Genomic DNA, 21,443 nt, shown 5'->3' with positions numbered 1-21,443 from the left:
CATAATTTCTGAGCCAAAAGTTGTTCTTCTCGGATCTTATTTTGGAGTATTGAGAGAAAAAGAATGGGAAAAGTGTGAAGAAGAATAAGGAACCTCGCATCTTATTTATAGTGGCAGCTTCGGACTATGTTGGGAGTAATCCTCAAAGTTTGTTTTGCGTACTTAGTATGCTACACGTACAGGGCTAACTATCAAGATCCGAATGCGAGACCGTAGGGAGAAAGCAAGGGCCGAGATTAAGCCATGTGTCCCCCTTCACATCAACCTATTCCAGACTTCTAAATTCTGTAACTTTCACATACGAGCTCTGTTATTTATGATCTTTTTATCCATGCGTAGGTGGCGACGTAATCTATGACTTTCGTTTAGACTCTATTGGCTAAATTTGATTTTATTTTTAAAGTTATATTTTAACAGATTTAGACAGTAAAAATCCGTTAAAAATTCATAACTTTGTCATTCGATGTTTGTTTTTGTCTATCATTATATCGTTGAGTTCTTATTAACGAGATATTTAATTCTCGTTTAGATTGTGTCGGCTAAAAATCGATTGATCTAAAATTCGAATTTTGGTTTGTGCACGGCTATGCTAAATCTTAGAAAAATCATACTTTCTCATACGAAGTCAGATTTCGACGTTCTCTCTATGAACGATTTCGGTTAAATTGCTACTACTAATTTCGTTTAGATCGTTAAGGCTAAAAAGTAATATATCAAAAAATCACTTTTTATGTTACACGGTGTTGTGTCGGTTTAGCTATAAAACTTCGACATGTCATAACTTCTTCGTTATAACTCGGATTTCAGCGTTCTTTATATGTACGGAACCCTTGTGACATATACTATTACTTGGTTAAGATTATTCATTCAAAATAATATTCTATTAAAAGGTCATTTGTGACACTTATTGTCTCTAAATTGACTAGCTTGAATCTGTGGGCGTTACACTATTTGTCAGAAATGACAAGAAATGTTATTTCATTTTATGGTTTATACATACAAGGTTTTAGATATTCTTTTTATAATGAGAATCACTCTATTTATGCTTATAAAAATGGTGTATTTTATTTTGAAGCATTACCTTGTGATGGCGTGTATGAAATTGTGATTGTTGTAGACAATTTAGGTAATAGTGTTTTGCAAATTGATTCGTCTAATGGTTTAGACAAAGCATGCTTGTGGCATTGTCGTCTTGGACATGTCAACAAGAAACGCATTGTCCAACTCCAAAAGGATGGAGTGTTGGAATCATTTGACTTAAGATCAGATGATACATGCAAATCATGTTTGCTTGGAAAGATGACTCAGGCCCCGTTTGATAGTCATCTTTCCAGGTCCAAACAGATCTTTCTGGCTGAATGGACTGGAAAGACTATTTGATATGCATCAAAAAATAGGTCTTTCCCAGTAAGATATGTCTTTCTCAGAAAGCTCCAAAACCATATCTTTTTGGCTGAATAGGCTGTAAAGATAATTGTGCTCCAAACCTTGCATCTTTTTTTCTTGGATTATTAATTTCGTTTAAATAATTTTTTGATTTCTTCTTTATTGAATTATTAATTTTTTATTGGATTATTATATATTAATAAATATAATTTTTAATATATAATATTTATGTATTAATTGAAATTATTTTATTCGATTATTAATTTCTTTTAAATATTTTTTTTCCTTTTCATGGATTAATTAATTCTATTTATTAGATTATTATATATTACTAAATATTATTTATAAATATATAATATTTATATATAAGTAAAAATTAGTTTATTGGATTATTAATTTTTTTTAGTTAATTTTTATAATTCTTTTTTATCGGATTTATTATTTTGGACGAAATCACCATCATCCTAATCTATTTTTAAAAATTTCATCCATCCTACCACTATCGGACATAAACCGTGTCAAAAATCACACATTGAGTTATAAAAAATGGCTAAAAAGAATAACAACGTAACATCGACTTGAAAAGCAATAAACTAAAAACAACTTAATTGACATTTTATTTGGTTTTTTTAATGATTATTATGTAATTTGATTTTGGAGTAAATTACACAAATGGTCCCTATGGTTTGGGGTAATTTGCACGTTTGGTCCCTAATTGATTTTTTTAACTCGGAAGGTCCTTACTGTTTGTTTTTGTTACATGCTTAGTCTCTACTATTTATTTGTGTTACACGTTTGATCTCTATCTTACGTAAAAAGACTATTATTTAAATAGGAAAAAATGGTGAGGTAGGTAATGTAAGGTGAGGAGGGTGGGATTGGGGGTGTGTTAATTTAAATAAATCAAAAAATCAAGGGAAAAATATTTTTTTAGGTAAGAGAAGGACCAAGCATGTAACAAAAACAAACAGTAGGGACCTTCCGAGTTAAAAAAATAAGTTAAGGACCAAACGCGCAAATTACCCTAAACCATAGGGACTATTCGTGTAATTTACTCTTGATTTTGTATGACAATTTGTATATTTTTATAATTATTCAGCAACTTTATCCATCACAGTATAGAACAACAAGGTAATATTGTCATTTATCATCATTCAACACAGTCAATCAGATGTACAATAAAACAACATGACTTCTTTCCTAGTTAGAAAACTTTCCCATACAGCACGTTTCCCAGACAGAAACTATCAAACGAGACATAAATCTTCTTTCACTAGTTCCTGTGAAAGAGGTGAAGGATTGTTGGATCTCGTACACATAGATGGGTGTGGGCCCTTTGGATCCACCACAAGGGATGCAAATCGATTCTATGTGACTTTCACTAATGATTATAGTAGATATGGATATGTCTACTTAATCAAGCATATGCCAGAAACCTTTGAAAAGTTCAAAGAGTTCAAACATGAAGTCGAGAATTAATTGGGCAGGAAGATCTAGATGCTCAGATCTGATAGAGGTGGTGAGTATATTAGCATCGAGTTCCACGACTACCTCAAGGAATGTGGAATTGTTTCACAATTAACACTTCCTAGGACACCACAACTTAATAGTGTGGCTAAGAGGCATAATCAAACCTTGTTGGATATGGTTCGTTCCATGATGAGTCGATCTTCACTTCCAATCTCATTCTGGGGGTATGCCATAAACACTGCCGCCCACATTTGTAATCTTGTCCCAATAAAGAAGGTTGCCAAAACACCTCACGAGATATGGACAGGGAAGGTTCCTTCGTTGGTATATATCAAGGTTTAGGGTTGTGAAGCTTTCGTTACACGAGAGACTCACAAAAATCTTGAACCTCGAAGTGAGAGATGTATTTTCATCGGCTACCTACAAAATTCCTTTGGATACTTGTTCTACAGACCTAGTGAAAACGTGGTCTTCGTAGCACGAAGGGGAGTCTTTCACGAGAGAGAGAGAGAGAGAGAGAGAGAGAGAGAGAGAGATCATATGCAAAGAGGACAATGGAAGTACAATTGATCTTTAACAAATTCAAGAGTCAAACGATGAAGGAACCTCTAACACTAGCACTCAACGTGAGGAAGAAATTCCCGTTGAACCAGTTGATGATTCATTGCCTCTTAGAAGTTCTAGTAGAGTTAGCGTTCCACCTGTGTTGTTTGGTTTCCATATAACTGCATAAGGTGATACGTTTATCAGTGATAGCATACTGGTAAATTTGGATGAACCAGCTAACTACAAGGAAGTAATGGTGGGCCCTGAGTCTGCCAAGTGGAAAGAGGTAATGGACAACAATATCAAGTCTATGTATGACAACGTGGTTTGGAATTTGGTTGACAATGTACCAGGTCCTAAGACAGTTGTGTGCAAATGGATCTTCAAGAAGAAGATCGACATGGATGGAAAGGTACACACTTTCAAGGCTAGACTGGTTGCGAAGGGCTTTTCTCAAACCCAAGGTTTGATTATGATGAGACCTTCTCACCAGTGGCTAAGATTAAATCTATTAGGGTTATGCTAGCCATAGCTGCGTTTCATGATTATGAAATTTGGTAGATGGATGTTAAGTCCCGCTTTCCATAATGGAAAGTTGGCCGTGGATGTCTACATGAGTCAGCGAGAGGTTTTGTGGATGCTAAGTACCCTAATAGAGTGTGTAAGCTTGAGAAATCAATCTATGGATTGAAACAAGCTTCTCGCAGATGGAATCTTTGTTTTGATGAGAAGGTTAAAGAGTTTGGCTTCTCAAGAAATGAAGATGAACCTTGTGTATATGTTAAAGCTAGTGGGAGTATAGTCACCTTCTTGGTATTGTATGTTGATGACATACTACTCATAGGAAACGACATTCCAACTTTGCAAGAGGTTAAGTCTTGTCTTGGAAAGTATTTCACTATGAAGGATCTAGGAGAGGTTGCTTATATTATGGGAATAAGGATTTTGAGGAACAGGAGTAGAAGACTAATTCGACTTATTCAAAGTACATATTTGGATAAGGTGTTGAAGCGTTTTAACATGGAAAATTCCAAGAAATGAGAGTTGCCTATCCAGAGCAATACCAAACTGAGTAAGACTCAGAGTCCGAGTATCGATGTAGAGATAGCAGAAATGAGTCGAGTTCCATATGCTTCCGCCATTGGATTGATCATGTATGCTATGACATGTACTCGCCCTGACGTGGCTTTTTCTTTAAGCATGGTTAGTCAATATCAGGGAAATCCAGGCAAAGCTCACTAGATAGAGGTCAAGAACATTCTTAAGTAACTGTGAAAAACTAAGGATTGGGTCCTTGTGCTTGGTGGCAGTGATGACTTAAGAGTTATGAGGTATAGTGACTCCACCTTTTAGACAGACAGAGACAACTTCCATTCTGAATCTGGTTGGGTGTTTACCCTTAATGGAGGAGCGGTGCCTTGGAAAAGTTCCAAGCAAGAAACAGTATTTGACTTGACATGTGAATCAGAGTACATTACAATGAGTGAAGCATCGAAAGCGGCTATATAGCTGAAGAACTTCATTGGAGACCTTGGAGTTATTCCAGCCATTAAGGAGCCGATGGAGATTTTCTGTTATAATGAAGGGGTGGTTGCCTTAACAAAGGAACCTAGAGATCATGACAGATCTAGACATATCGACAGAAAATACCACTTTATCAGACATCGAGTAGAAAAAGGACACCTCATCGTAAAGAGGGTATCATCTGAAGAGAATCATGTTGATCCCCTTACAAAGGGTGTAGGTTTAAGCACGTTTAGCATGTGAGAAGCATTGGTCTGAAGGATGATATTAGTTTTAGTGAATGGATAGATAGATAGATCCTTTTCGAAAAAAAAAGATAGATAGATAGATAGAAACTTGTAACAAATAAATGTAATTGACATTTGACAATTAAGTAATGGAGATTTATTTATGAGTATTGTTTACTGTCTTTTGTCAGTTATTTATCATTGTGTTTCTTTTGCTTGTTTTACTTCTCGAATAATTAGATTATTCAAATCTCCACAGTCATGAATTAGGTTGTAGATTGTCTAAGTGTTTTGACATAGCAATGGTTTGCTGTAACATTCATGAGTACTTTTGAAATGGGGATTTAAGTATTAGATTAACCCACCCTCATAGAATTACTTCATTAAATTTATCACGAGTAATTATGAGACGATAATATCGTATAATCTTTAAACGGTTATATATGAGTTGTTGTTTATGACTTGGTTGTGCATTAATAATGCGTAAACACATCAGTAACTTGATGTTATAAAACGTATTGTTGTGAATGATTTGATGAGTAAATAGTGCAAGCATATAATTCAAAGTTTATCTGTTCTTTTTGACCTAACAGGAAAAGCGATATCTTGGGCCCCTAGATGATTTGGTGTTGAATTATGTGTCTGGCCTGGTCTGGACTTAATTGATGTGTTCAGTTGTAGTTCTTTGTCATTACAATTCAGAAATCAGGAAACAAACTGTTAGACAATGAGAATGATTATGTTCCATGTCATTTGTCCACATGATATCTTGCAGAATGGAGGATTATGTGATCATTTATCTTAGGACATGTTACTGACTACGTCAGAGTTCGACAGCAGCTTTAAGAGCTACAATTTGCTAATCAATTTTTGAAGTTATACTTGCAATTATAGTTATTAGAATTATCCAAGTGGGATACTGTTGGATTAAGTGTCTAAGCCCATAAAAATAATTGGTATGTACTTGAATTGATAGAAGCACAGTCCTTTTGGGTTACCTTGATACTAGCAACTAAACAACATGACCTATTGAGAAAGAGGAAAATTTTATTTTTTGGAATAATAAATTAATATATAAAATGATTTATTAATGTATTATGAAAATAATATATTAATTAGAAATCATGTTATTTAATTAATATTTAATCATAAATTACTTTGGAATTAATTTTGGGATTAAAGGAATTAATTAAAAGTACAGGGGCTATTTAGCAATTAATTAATAGTTATGATTTTGGGATCTTGGACCACCGTAGAAGGGTTGGACGAAAACTTCTAGGGAGGCCCTAGAATTTTGGTCCAAGTCCTTTGGGATAGGGAGTCCATGGGCTGCTTTGGCCTAAGATGGAAATTAGGGTTTCTTCCAGGAAACCCTAGCTTTGTCTCTAAGAAACCAACATCTATTTAAAGAGCCTCAACACTATGGACTTCGGCCATGCCATTGAACCCTATGTATAGCCTAAATTTTGAAGAATCTTCCTTTTCTCTCCTCTCTTCCTCTTGCTTAGTGTGTTTGTGAGCCATTAGAGGTGTTACACTTGTGACACTTGCTCTTAAAGTTCATGATCTTCAAGGAATCCATTGTTATTACAACATAACAATAAAGTTATGTATTCTAACCATTGGTTTGTCAATTTTGAAAATTGTAGTTACCTCCTAGGGTTTCTTGTTTTGTGTTCAATGCTTGTATGTCTAATGGAGAAAACATAGATCCAATATATTAGGGTTGCATGCACACATACGGATTGTTTGCTATGCTCAAAACCCATCAGTTTAGCATAGGGCTTATATGAGTTTTCATGGGAGAGTGATTTAGAGGATTCAAAAAGGTTCTTGAGGAAAGTAAGGATAGGTGGGGAAGGTAGTACTGGGCTTGTACTACTGGAAGCACATGATCTATACTCAAATAAAGGAAAATCATGTAGATCCTATGAAGCTTGTGGTGTGAGAGTTCCCTTGAGTTAATTCTAATTGTTTGTATGTTGTATTTCACTATGGTAGTCAGCACTCAAGGAGGAGGTTTGGGTTCTGGTTCTGGTTCTGGCTCTGGCTCTGGCTCTGGTGTCGAACCGATTGATGAGAGGATATGCGAGTTCATCATGTTTGAGATCACTCGCGGTATTATAGAGGAAATTCTTGTGATTTTATGTACCCTCAAGGAGGGTATCATAGAACTTTTGGATGATCATTTAGGGGCTTTCCGTGTTGAGATTGCGATAAGTCAGTTAGTGGCTCAGATTGTCTCTTTTAGGGAGTTCAAGGATTGTGGAGACCTAGAGTTCTACTGGAAGTTAGAACTCATTGCTAGCCAAAGATAGATCACATACATGAAGAATGTTCAGCGAACTAGTTTCTGTCACGAAGGGTCAAAGCTGGGATTTACATCTTGCCTTCTATGTGATGGAGCCCACAATTGGTGGGAGGAGGTCGGACACTCTTTTGGGAGCTGGGGCAATACCAGCCATGATCTAGAATGACTTTGTGTCGAGATTCAAAGTAGATTTTGCACCAACTATTGAGGTGCAATAACCGACGATGGAGTTATTAGAACCTTCACCAGACTATGGAGACTGTGGAGGAGATCGCCGCCAAGTTCTGAGAGAGAGATTTGCTGGTTCCATAGTATTCTATGAACGATGAGATGAAGAAGACGAGATACCATGATATATTGAGGGATGACATCTAGGAGTTTGTCAGTATATCCAACTACAGGACCTTAGAGGACAAGATGGATAAATCCCAGGAACACGAGATTAATTTGGAGCTTCTGAAGAAGCAGGAACCAGTTTAGGTATAGACTATAGGGGATCAACAAAGAAGCCCAAGACTTTTGACTAGCGATCTAGAGGCCAACATATTCTGAGCCATTGCGGAAAGTGTGGGAAACCACACGATGGGGTGTGTCGACTTAGTGGTTCGAGCTGCTACAAGTGCTGGAAGACTAGTCACATTATCAGGGATTGTACCTATGTATCAAGTCTAATTTGCTTTCATTGCAATCAGATGGGCCACAAGAAGGCCAATTGCCCTAGATTGACAAGAGGAGCAGTGGCAACCCCCATGCCAACCACATTAAGGATTAACAATGGTCATCAGGGTAAGGCGAAGGCTCCTATGGTGAAGAGCAGGGTGATCCAGTTGACAGCCGAGGAGGCGCGAGCAACTCCAAATGTGGTTACCGGTATGTATCTTTACCATATATTTTATTTCTTTCCTTTTTATGCTTATATTTTATCTTATCATGTATAGGGACATTTTTAGTCAATAATATGACTGCTCATGTTCTGTTTGATTAGGGTATCACCTGATCCTTCATGCCTCTTAAGTTTAGAAAGAAGTTTAGAGATGCTCTAGGGACTTTGGATTATCCGTTGGTAGTGAAGATTGCCAATGATCGTTCAGTGGGTGCTTTGAGAGTTCACCGGGGATGTGTTATGAGTATGTTCAATGGGAGATATTCGATCAATCTGGATTTGATTTCTCTGCAAGGGTCGAAGGTGATTGTGGGTATGGATTGATCGGGTCCCAATAGGGATATTATCGATTGTGAGCACTAGTTGGTGAGACTTCGAACCCAAGTGGGGGAGAACTTGTTATTTGCGGTGAGGGTGCTCAGTATGGATTGGCGGTCTGTTCAGCTGTGAGAGCTAGGAGGTATCTTCAATAAGGGTGCTATGGATTCCTAGCTTATACGGTGGATATCGGAGTGAAGGATAAGAAGACTATGGATAACATGCCCATTTTTCGGGAAGAACTTGATGTGTTTCCAAAGGATTTTCTAGGAGTGCCTCCTGAGATACAGGTTGGTTTCAGATTGATTTGATTCCGAGTGTGACTACGATAGCCAAGGTGACCTATCACTTAGCACCTTCAGAGATGCAAGAGTTGTCTGCACAACTGCAGGAGCTATTAGACAAAGGATTCATCATACCAAATAGTTCAGTGCAGCGAGCACCTATTCTGTTTGTGAAAAAGAAGGATGGTTCATAAAGGATGTGTATTGATTAACGGGAGTTAAACAAGCTGACAGTGAAGAACTGTTATCTGCTCTCGAGGATAAATGACTTATTTGATCAGCTTCAGGGTGCATGTTGGTTCTCTAAGATTGATTTGATATCAAGTTATCATCAAATACGGGTCAAAGATGAGGATGTGTAGAAGGCGGCCTTTAGGAATCGTTATGGTCATTACGAGTTTGTGATGATGCCATTAGTCTCACCAACACACTGGTAGCGTACATGGATCTCATGAACCGGGTGTGCAGGCCGATGATGGATTGTTGGTGATAGTGTTTATCGATGATATCCTACTCTATTCTAAGACCAAAGAGCGGCACTATGAGAATTTATGAGAGGATTTAGAGACTTTAAGGAAGGAGAGGCTTTATACCGAGTTCTCCATATGTGAGTTATCGTTACACAAGGTGCATTTCTTTGGGAACATCGTCAACTAGAAGGTATATTAGTTGATCATGTCAAGATACATGCAGTGATGCAATGGGAGGTTCCTAGGACACTATTGTGATATGTTCTTTGAGCTTAACTTTGTCCTGGAATAGCTTCACCTAGGTTATGCCTGAAAATCACAACAAAGAAAGAACCGACGTCAGTTGTCATCTGGGAGGTGGCCCTAGAACGAAGCTCCGACGATCTAGTTAGAGGTTGTATAACATCATTAAGTTTAGGAATAGGATAGAGAATGAGGCGATATGTTCACTTGGAGAAGAAGGGATCCTTTTATACCCGTTGTCCTCTATGTGTGATCCCGATAAGATCCTTTATCCCATTTGGGCCGACCTATTGGTGGATCGTGCACCACTAGAGATGATATATTATTGGTGCAGAACTAACACAAAACAACCCCTTGGTCATAACACCTATCGCTCTAGGGAGTGGCCAGTACTATTTTGGTTTATTTTAGACCAAAGTTTCTTGTAATGAATTGGATCTTGGTGTTGGATCCCCAGGGTCTAAATGCAAGGCTACGAGGGCGAGGGCCCGAGCCTTATCACTCATGATAGACAATGACCATTAGCTAGGTTGTCCTTTAGATAACCGTTTTGTTATCTTTGACGTACTCCTAGGAGGATACGTTAACAAGTCCCCTAGGCTAGTAAATGTCAACATTAGCTTGGGGTAGCTGAGTTTTATAGTCTTGGATCAAGACATGTGTTCGACAGAGATGGCTATGACGTCCACTGATGTGATGGAGCCGTCTGCGTAGATGGTTTCGTCATTGTAATTGTTCATTATTCCCGTGTTGCGTTTAAGACTTCCCTTATCGGGGACAATTTTCTTTTTTATGCTTCCCATTTTTTGGCTGCCTCTGTCATTTTATGATTATATTTTCTTTCATCTTGTTGTTGTTTATCTAGATTAATCGCGACACCAAATACCATAATCGAGCCAACATTTGGTGAGTTTGAGACCCTACAAACTCGATTCGCCTTCTTTCCTAAGAATGGTGCACAATATCCTAGAAAGGGGTGATTATTTCTCTTCAGTCGGAGGGTAAGGTTAGGGTTCTTATCGCAATCTCCGAGGCGGGCTTGAGGTTGTCGACAACGGACTTCTTTGACGTGATTATGCGTCAATATGGTGTCCCTGTGGATGATCTGACTCAAGATAGTCAGTTTTGAAATGGCGTGTCAAGCCCCAGGGTTGCTTCCTCAATTTTGGGCCTTTAAGTACTCCTTTAATTCCTCCACACAATCTGGCGTTCATACTTTCTCTCGGTGATGGGACATTCATGCGTTCATTATTAACCAAAAGGCACCCAAGAAGAATTGACAAGACAAGTGAAATTGTTGTGAATGCATTGAAAACCATTTACTTCAATGGGGGAGGACTAGGTGGATTGTATGCTAGCTTTGGTTGGGATAAGTGTCGCCTAGAGGGATCGGGGGAAAACGCCTCAGTTCTTCGTGGAGGAGTATGGTGAGTGTTTATGTCCTTTTACCACCACCCCCCTTTAATCTTAATGGGAAGAAGTTGGAGGCTTTGCTAAGTGCCCTTGTGTGTGTGTGTGTGTTTGTAGGTCATGAGAGGATTATACCTTTCGAGATGGTTCTGAGGGGTTGGTTCCAGGGAAGTTGTTAGTATAAAGAAATGCCCCTAGTGGTGATACTTCCTATACTGGTTAGCACTGATCGTGCTTTGGCGCTTGTTGGTCCTGACGTTGTTGTGGATCAAGGATCCGCTCCTCAGAATGACATGGAGTTGGTTGACATGCTTGTTGAGGGTGTTTCTCGAAATGATCATCCACCTCCTGACCCCGAGGATAAGTCGTCGAAGGAGGTGGGAATTGTAAGGGGCCATCCAACTACCAAGTGAAGAATTGCTTGGATGGACTCCCTACTTGTTGAAGGCGCCATCATCAACATTGTTGGCATGTGTCTTCATAAGAGATGTAACATGAACTTCCTACATAAGGAGTCCGACGTTGTAGTGGACATTACCCAATGATGATGGTTCGAACCTGTCGGAGGGAATGAATAAGGAGGCAACTGAATTGCCTCATGAACCAAAGGCAGAGCTGAAAGATGCTACCGACCCGGCGAAGGTCTTACCGAGAACGAGTATGAGGTTGGGTTTCAAACTACATATGATCTTCCTTCTCCTCTGGTGAAGGATAATGTTATTGTATGTTCCTCTTCTTCATCATTGGCGGTCCCTGGAATCTACATCCTGAAGTGGAGGTGCACTCAATGATCTCTTCTTAAGAAACATATTATTGCATATGATTGGGGTCGTCATGCATTCCCACTGGCCACGATTTAAGCTCTAGAGCTCCTCTCTAATTCTCCCATGACCAATAGTCTTCAATATGAGGCGGTGCAAGTCGCACCTTATTTGGTGGCCGTTGCTGAGCGTCTTCGCCACGTTAACTCTGGGCTGGTAGATTTGAACTATGTTAAGGATGATCGGGATAAGCTGAAGACTAGCTTGTTGGTTGTTGAGGCAAAGAGGCATAAGTTCGAGGAACATTACGACCTCTTGGCTTGTAAGAATGTGTCAATGGAGGAGCGAGTGGCTAGCTTAGATGGGTCGGTGGAGTGTCTCTCTCATCGAATTGAGGTTTTGGTTGAGGAGAAATATATGTTGGGGAGCTAGTTAAAGGATCAATGTGAGCAGTTTGAGGTGGAGGTTGTGAGGAGGAAGGCTGCAAGGGAGGATGTGGCATGGCTCCTTCAAAAGGGGGTTATCCAGGTGGTGAAGAGTGCTCAGTTCTCTCTTGGGTTCGGAGAATGAAGGTGACATGCATGACCACAGGTGTGCATGGTAGAAAGAAAGTAATTCATGAACATGTCAACACCAGGAGTTTTAGATCTATGGAGCAAGCACCATTATGGAGCATATGCAGGTGATGCATATTGCTGTGAAATCTTTTATGGAGACAAACTTTGCCTCCTATCTTCTCCTTGGTGAGCTGGACATGGAAGGCCTTCACCAATTGTGTCGCGATCCCGATGTTAAAGGGGACCATCCTGAAGATAACTCTTCTGAGGCCGGGACCTCCTCCAATCCCTTTGGCAAGTGATCCTTTTCTTCCTTTTTGGTTGTTGAGTGTGTAAGACAATATTTAAAATTGTTTGTTGTTCGTAAAACGATGTCTTAAAACAATTTCTGAATTTCTTGCTTGGCCCTGTGTGGCCTTTTTACTTAAGCCTGGGATTTGTCCGAAGAATCAGACATTTTTATGGATTGTGTTTATGGTATTGTTGCTTTTGTCTTAAATCTTCTTTCCTTCTGATCCTAGGTGGTTTTATGTTGGCCCGATGGGTTTGAATTATTCTCAAAGGTTAGTGTTGGCTTTTGAGGTAGTTTATTTTATTTCTCTTCCAAAGGTCTGTGCTAGCTTTGGGAATTGCTTGAGGACATCTCCTGTTTCCTGGGCAAGGTTTTGGGATTCGAGGAACTCTTTCTTTTGGCAAATTAGAGTTTGCTTGTATTTAGCCAAAGTTGTTTGGCTTTTTCATGGGGGGTTGCACTCGTGAGCTTGTGGTTTGTCGATCGAATGTAATGGTCCTTTCTGCCGATATGCTTGGATTGACCATGATCTTTTGGCTCTTTAGTCAAAGAAAACGTGCCTTCATTATCATAGAATAGTTCCATTGGTTTTTAAATAGTTGGAACGACTTCAAAATCTCCTATAAAGTTCTTCAGCCTATCCGCTTCCTTCGATGCTTCCCTTGTTGCAATGTATTATGACTCAAAGGTGGAATTGACCATTGATACTTGCTTGGAACTCTTCTGAGTAACTGATCCCCTATTTAATAAGAATACCCAGCTAGACTGCGAGCAAAAGTTTTCTCGATCTGTTTGAAAACTAGAGTCACTATAACCACTCACTCTTAATGTATCATTACCGCGAAGAACTAGAAACATATCTTTTGTTCTTCATAAATACTTAAGAATATTCTTTACTTCTATCCAATGGGCTTTGTCATAGTTTTCCTGAAATCGACTATCCATGCTCAATGCGTAAGACATATTAGGGCGAGTAAATATCGCCATATACATCATCAATCCTATAGCCGAAGCATATGGGACTCAACTCATGTTAGCTATCTCTTCATTACTACGAGAACTTTGAGTCTTACTCAATTTAATTGTACAATGTAATAGACAATTCTCGTTTCTTTGAATTCTCCATACTGAAATGCATTAATATTTTATCCAAATATGTACTCTGGCTAAGACCAATAAGACTATTCTTTCTATCCCGATGAATTCTTATTCTTACAATATAGGATGCTTCCCCTAGATCCTTCATAGCGAAACAATTTCCAAGCCAAGACTTAACTTCTTGCAAGGTTGGAATGTCGTTTCCTATAAGGAGTATCTCATAAAATTACAAGACTGGTAAAGACATTATACTCCCACTAGCTTTGACATATATGCAAGACTCATCTTCACTTTTAGAGAATCTAAACTCTTTGAATTTCTCATGGAAGCAAAGATTTCAGCTACAAGATGCTTGTGTCAATCCATAAATGAATTTCTCAAGCATACACACTCTATCAGGAAATTTGGCATGTACAAAACCCTCTAGCTAACTCGTGTAGACGTCCTCAGATAACTATTCATTAAGGAAAGTGGTTTTTACGTCTATTTTCCATATTTCATAATCATAATATGCAGCTATAGTGAATACTAAACTGATAGACTTAATCGTTGCTACTGCTGAAAAGGTCTCATGTAACACCCCGACTCCTAGGTATAAGTTTTAAAGTTATATATATATATATATATATATATATATATATATATATATATATATATATATATATATATATATATACATATATATATATATATATGTTATGGACCTACTCGGCGAGTTGGTTGACCCTACACATCGTGAGGAGGTGGGACGGGCCGCGTGGATTAATGGATCTACTCAACGAGTCGGAGAACCCTGAATCGACGAGTAAGAGCTGGAAGATGAAACCCTAATTTTTAGGGTTTGCACCCTATTTAAAGGGCCTTAAGTCGTTACCTCCAGTCCTTTATCACCTCTTGATGGCCACAAGAAACCCTAATCATTATTAACCTTGTTCTTTAGTGTTTGTGAGTCTTAAAGAGTGATTTTGGTGCATTTTGTGAAGAAGGTGTGAAGTATAAGAAGCTTGGAGCAAAGAGGAGCAAGCGGATCTGACTCTACTTCATCTTGTAATCATTTTAAAGGTAACAATTCGTTACCTTGGCTTATCTTTAGCTAGATCTTTTCATGGTTAGGTTTGAGGCCATCTTTAGCAGTTATGTGAGCCATTTCAGGTATTAGCCATGATCCGAAGTTGCAACTTCAGATCTGGACTCCTCCAGGTCTCAAACTCATAAAGCTATCAACTTTATCTCATAGGAACCCATCACCATGCCCTAAACCTCATTCTAGTCTTGGTTTTGGTGATTATAAGCCTTTAAGACCTTGCATGCACGTAAAGTTTGCAACTTTACATGGAATATGTGCCATAGGAAGCTGGATCTAAAATATGGAGCTTTGGGGACGGCTTAAAAACGTCTAGTTAAGAAATGGACTGTATGAACTCGATGAGTCGCATAGCCGACTCGGCGAGTCGGATGAAGATTTCCCGTATTTGATTTTGCATGGACTCGGTGAGTGAGTAAGAGAACTCAACGAGTCAGTTAGGGTTTTCCACCGACATCTGGACACATAAAGACTCGACGAGTTGGTTGGAAACATAGCGAGTCAATTAGGGTTTTGGTGATTTTTGAGTTCTTAAAGAACTCGACGAGTTGCTAGCTGCACTCGACGAGTCGGGTCAACATGGACTGTTGACTTTTACTGTTGACGTTGACTTTGACCAAGGGTTGACCAGTTTGACTTCTAGGGGTATTTTGGTAATTTGGGGATTTATGGAAGTGAACCATTAGTGGTTGTAGGTGTTGGACATGGAATTGCATTTGGTGGAGTTTGACTTTATCACTTCGAGCTACTTGTGAGGTAAGTTCTGTTGGATTAGTGTCTAAGTCCATAACTATAATTAGTATATACTTGACCCGATTGGCATGGTCCATTTGGGTTGCATGGCATCAGAGCAATTTGGATAGACTTTTGTGAGAAAATGATAATTATGATTCGTTAATATATTATAAGTTCTAATATATTAATATGAAATCATATTATTTAATTAGTATTGATCAAGAATTAATTTGGAATTAATAATGTGATCAAAAGGAGACTAATTAAATATATGGGGATTGATTGTGTAAACCATTCATTCTTATATATGTTGGCTTATGATCGATAGTTCTTCATCTTGGGCTAAACCCCTGGAGTAACCCATGGATACTCCATGGAGGTTTTAACCCATGGAGCATGAAGAATATGGAAAGACATGAGTTACATGGTGTAACCCTAATAGCCACCATATATAAGGACCCCATGGCTCAAAAATTGGCACTAGTGTGTGTACACATGAGGGCTAGCCGATTTGAACATAGGAACCTTTTCTCTCAAGTTATTCCAAGATGTTGGTGATGTTGTGTGAACCATTTGAGGTGTCACATTTGAGGCACTAGGATTTTAAGCTCCATGGAATCAAGCTAAAACAAAGAGGTATGTAATTCTAGTAGAATTTATATTATATGTACTTCATATTATGCTAGTTAGAACAATACCTTGGAAAATTGATATTTGCATGTATAATAGAGAAAACATAGATCCAAGGTATTTAGGGTTGCATGTACACCTTAGGAGTGTTAGAATGCTCCAAACCCTTCAAGTTCTCCTCACTATATCAACTGGGTCTAAGGCACCAATGTCATCCATTTTTGGATTTGTATCCGGGTTATTGCATAATATGCTTATTGATTTACATCCTGGTAGTTAAGATGGTGATATGCTCAATGACTTGGTTAGGTCGGTCTCCTGGTATATAGGATGATGCTATGTTAGTGACAGGTTAGGTCTGTATCCTAGATATAGGATGTTGCTATGATTAGTGATCTATTTGATCGGTTTGACTGTTATATATGCTAGCGTATAATATTTATGTGCACATGATTGTTTGATTGGGGGTTGGGTTGAGGCGGTCATGCTTTGTGCTAAATGCCGACATACCCAGGGCGGTCCGGATAGACTGAAGGCCCTACGAGGCGGTCCAGTCAGGCCGAAGGCCCGACGAGTGGTCCATATAGGTTGTAGGCCCTGCGAGGCGGTCCAGATGTGCCGAAGGCTCGGAGAGCGATCAAGATAGGCTGAAGGCCTGCGAGGCAGTCTAGTCAGGCTGAAGGCTTATTCAGCATGTTGTTTTCCTATATGTTATTGATATGTTTTATGGCATTGGTATTTGGGGGTAACTCACTAAGCCTTCGAGCATACATTTATCGATTATTGTTTCAGGTACTTCTGATGATTGCAGGAAGGCGAAGGCGTGATCGTACACCTTCTTATGTATACATGTTTTGATTTTGGGATACTCTGACATTATACTATTTTGAAAACAACTTTTGTAATAATCATTGGTTTTAAAATGTTTTTAAAAGTTTAAATTTGGCATGATTTTTATGGATGTTACATCTCATCATAGTCAATCCCTTAGGTTTGAGTAAATCCCTTATGAACCATCCTAGCTTTTAAAGTGTGTACTTTCCCATCCACAAGGTCTTCTTCTTGAAGATCCATTTGCACCTGAATGTCTTTCGACCAGGTACGTGATCAACCAAATTCCATATGTGGATATCATACATGGACTAAATCTCACTCTCCATTGCCTCTTTCCATTTAGCAGCTGCATGGCCTGCCATTGCTTCCTTGTAGTTAACAGGTTCATCTAAATTTATCAGTGTTCTATCACTGATAAACGTCACACCTCAGATGTAATATGGAAACCATAGAATGCTAGTGGCATGCTAACCCTACTAGATTGTCGTAGAGGTAATGAGTTGTTACTTGGCCTAACTGGAATTTCCTCCTCATGTTGAGTGCTACTGATGTATGAGGTTCCAATATTGGTTGACTCTTGAATTTCTTCAAGATCAATATCACTACAATTATCCTCTTTGAATATGAGCTCTCTCTCGCAAAAGACTCCTCTTCGAGCTACAAAGACCACATTGTCACTAGGTCTGTAGAACAAGTATCCAAAGGATTTTGTGGGGTAGCCAATGAAATAAAGCTTCCCAACTCAGGATTCAAGATTTTCATGAGCCTCTCATCTTATGAGAGCTTCACAACCCCATACCTTGATATGTACAAGCGAGTGTACCTTCCTTGTCCACATCCCATGAGGTGTTTTGGTAACCTTCTTAGTTGGGACAAGATTCAAGATGCGAGCAATTGTTTCTAAAGCATATCTATATAAATGAATTAGAAGATAAGCTCGACTCATCATGGAACAAAAAATATCTAGTAAGATTTGATTATGAGTCTTAGATAAACCATTAAGTTATGGTGTTTTGGGATCGAGTAGTCAATTTTGAAAAAAAATCTGCAATCCTTAAGATATTCATTGAACTCGATACTAAGATACTCACTACCTTTGTCAGATCTGAGCATCTTTATCTTCCATCTTTCAAGTCTTGTAAGTAGTTGGTTCAGCTTCTTCTCCAATGACCATTTTCGCTATAATGGAAGTAAGTGGCCTCCTGTGGGTTACTAACAACAGGAACATCAAAGTTGGACTACGACTGGGACCCACTACCAGACCCTCCAGCATCATCATCCATTTTCAGTTTGATTGAGAAGGAGCCTTCCTCTTTTTCCCTTAGCCAGATCAAATGGCCAGGAAAAGTGCACTTGTTCTTGGGTTTTCTATGCATCAAATACACTTAAACTAGGTAGTGGAAAAATTAAAATATGATATACCTCAGTATACATGCACCCTAGGAACTATGGCTTCATACTAATTACAGCTATTGTATGAAACAAAAAAAAGAAAAACATAACTCTTATGTAGCCTTTCTTCTCCATGCTTCAGATCTTGTGCTCCATGAAGTTGCTTGGATGAGAGGATCCAAACCAGAATCCCTCAAATGGTATCACACCCAATAACACTAAAGAGTGGAATTAAAATAACTAGGAGAAGGGTCAAATTCATAAACCCTAAGAGGGTTAGAAATCGCCCCTATGGGGGGGAGGGGAGGAAGAATGGTTGGTGAAACTTCAAGACATGGTGCAAGGAAGAATGAAATCGCTAAGGCCCTATTTATAGCCTTGGATCCCTTCCTAGGTTTTCTACTCCTTCCCATGTGGGATAGAAGGCCAACAACGAAATTCACTCTTTTTCGATTGAGTGATTTTCATCCAACCCTAATTTCATAAGGGTTCTGGAACATTCCTGATTAACCAACTATTGGTTAATGAATACTCAACCCTTTAATTAATTAAACTATTAATTAATTCCCACAATATTTTTCCAATTAGTTTCTATTTAATTATTAACAATAATAATTAATAAACCAATTTCTCATTTTATTTATTCTACTCAATTTGGGTCTTGAGGGCAACCCAAAGTGACCCTGTTATTATTAGAAATATTACTAATAGTTAATGACCTTGGACACTCTTTCCAACAGTCTTCCACTTGGACAAGTCATCAACTATACGAGAACCAATACTTCTCCAATAATCAGCAGAGAGTTAGCCATCCAATGCAACTACCAAAATCTTGATCAAATCAACATTCAAACCTTAGATAAGTGATCAACTATCCCTTCGTTCTAGATATCTATATGAATTTGATACATGGATAATGGTCAATCCAAGCATTCAAGATTATGTTTCCTGATATAGATTTGTGACGACTGTGTCTAACTACTAAATTGAACACATCAATTTCACTCAGGGCTCAACCAAGCACTTTAGATGTTAGCACCAAATCATCAAGGGGCCCATAGATATCACTTCACCTATTAATGTAGAAGGAACAAATAAACTTCGACTACATAATTTTGTCTACTTCATCATGTCACATATAGGGATCCTTTTATTTCAACCAATTATGGATAGTGTTTGAGTAGACCAATGCATAACAAAATCAAAGAGAAAATACCCACATATATCTAGGTTTGAAGAATATAAGATATTATCATCTTAGAATTACTCGTGTTGGATCATGAAGTAATCTCTAAGCATGGGTTGATACAATACGTAAATCTCTTTTAAGTACTCACGAGTGTTCGCGCAATCTCTACGATGTGCCCAATCATTATGGACAATCCGCTAATACTCATGACAGTCTTGAATCACTACTTACTTCCAATAGTATGACCGAATATGGGAATTTGAGTAAATTAATACTTGGGAAGTGGGTTCCAAACATGCAAAAGGAGAACACAGTGATAAATTAATAGAAATGACTGATCTCCATCATATATTAAGATCTCCACTTAATAATCGCCAAAACGAACTAAAGTTATATTGGTTGAGTTCTCAAGTTTAAAACTAACTAAACTAAGAGTTTTTAAGCCAATTCATTAACAAATCTAATGCCTTTAGACTTTTTCTGACTGTCATACTTGGTTAGTGACATTGTCTTAGGGAATAGATCGACAAAATTATCTTCTGATACGACTAATTGACTATGATGTATTTAAATTTGAACAACTACCAAATGTAATGGTACCTACTAACTATGTATCATGTGAGCTTGTCTAACTTAGGATCCATACTCAAGGTAAGTTCACCCTTATAGTCACAAGAACCTTCAGAAGGACCACAAATGATTGAATTTCAACAAAGATGTCACTAATTAATCTCTTTTAGTCACAGTGTCTTCTTTGCAATGTTAACCAATTGCAATATACTCTATTTTTGTTAAATCCACTATGGTGTATTAATTGGTACTCTTCCAAGCTAATATTTCACCATTCACTAAAAGCATGAATTCCGACTACGAACGAAATCATCTTTATCAGTATGGAACTTAGCATCAATGTAATCCTTACAATAATCTCTTCCATACCGTAAAGATCCTTTCATTTGTCCTCCTAGGAAACTTAAGAATGTTCTTGACCTTGATTTGTTGATTCTTGCTAAATTGATCTAATCCAACTTGTCATGCTCAAGGAATATGAATCATCAAATATGGTACATGTCATGGCATATATGATTGATAACATATCAAAAGCATGTGGGACACAACTCATAACCTCTTGCTCAATAGTAGAACTAGGAGATTATCATAGCTCAATTTCATGCCATATATTTAGCCCGAACTCCTTTTTGAGTTCTACATGTCGAGTTTCCTCAAAATTACATGTACTTTGGCTTAATCCAACGAATCACTTAGATCTATCTCCATAGATCATTATATTATGTATATGTGTTGTATCTCCCATATGTATCATATCAAAATGATTCCCATACCAAGCCAAGCTTTTACACTTGCTAAGTTAGAACATAGTTTCCTATGAATCGTACACTATCTATGACATAAGGGTGCCAACAATGATCCCACTAGCATTAACATATATATATATATATATATATATATATATATATATATATATATATATATATATGGCTCATCTATGTTTCTAAACATTCAATATCCTTGACCTTTCTCACAGAAACAAATATTCTAATTGTTCCCACTAGCTTTGACATATATATGGCTCATCTACATTTCTCGAAATTCAATCTCTTTGAACTTTCTAATTGAAATAAAGATTCCAATTGGGATATGCTTGTTTCGGTCCATAAGGAACTTATCAATCTTACACATCATTCACAACCTATCTTAGTTTGATTATGTCTCTGTTCATATCCATGATTGTTTCTTCTTAAAGATCTACTTACACTTAATGGTTAAGGCCAAATGTT

This window comes from Lactuca sativa, chromosome 5, assembly GCF_002870075.4.
Source record: "Lactuca sativa cultivar Salinas chromosome 5, Lsat_Salinas_v11, whole genome shotgun sequence".
Classification (NCBI taxonomy): domain Eukaryota; kingdom Viridiplantae; phylum Streptophyta; class Magnoliopsida; order Asterales; family Asteraceae; genus Lactuca; species Lactuca sativa.
The sequence above is the reverse complement of the archived record's forward strand: the minus strand, read 5'-3'. Positions refer to the sequence as shown.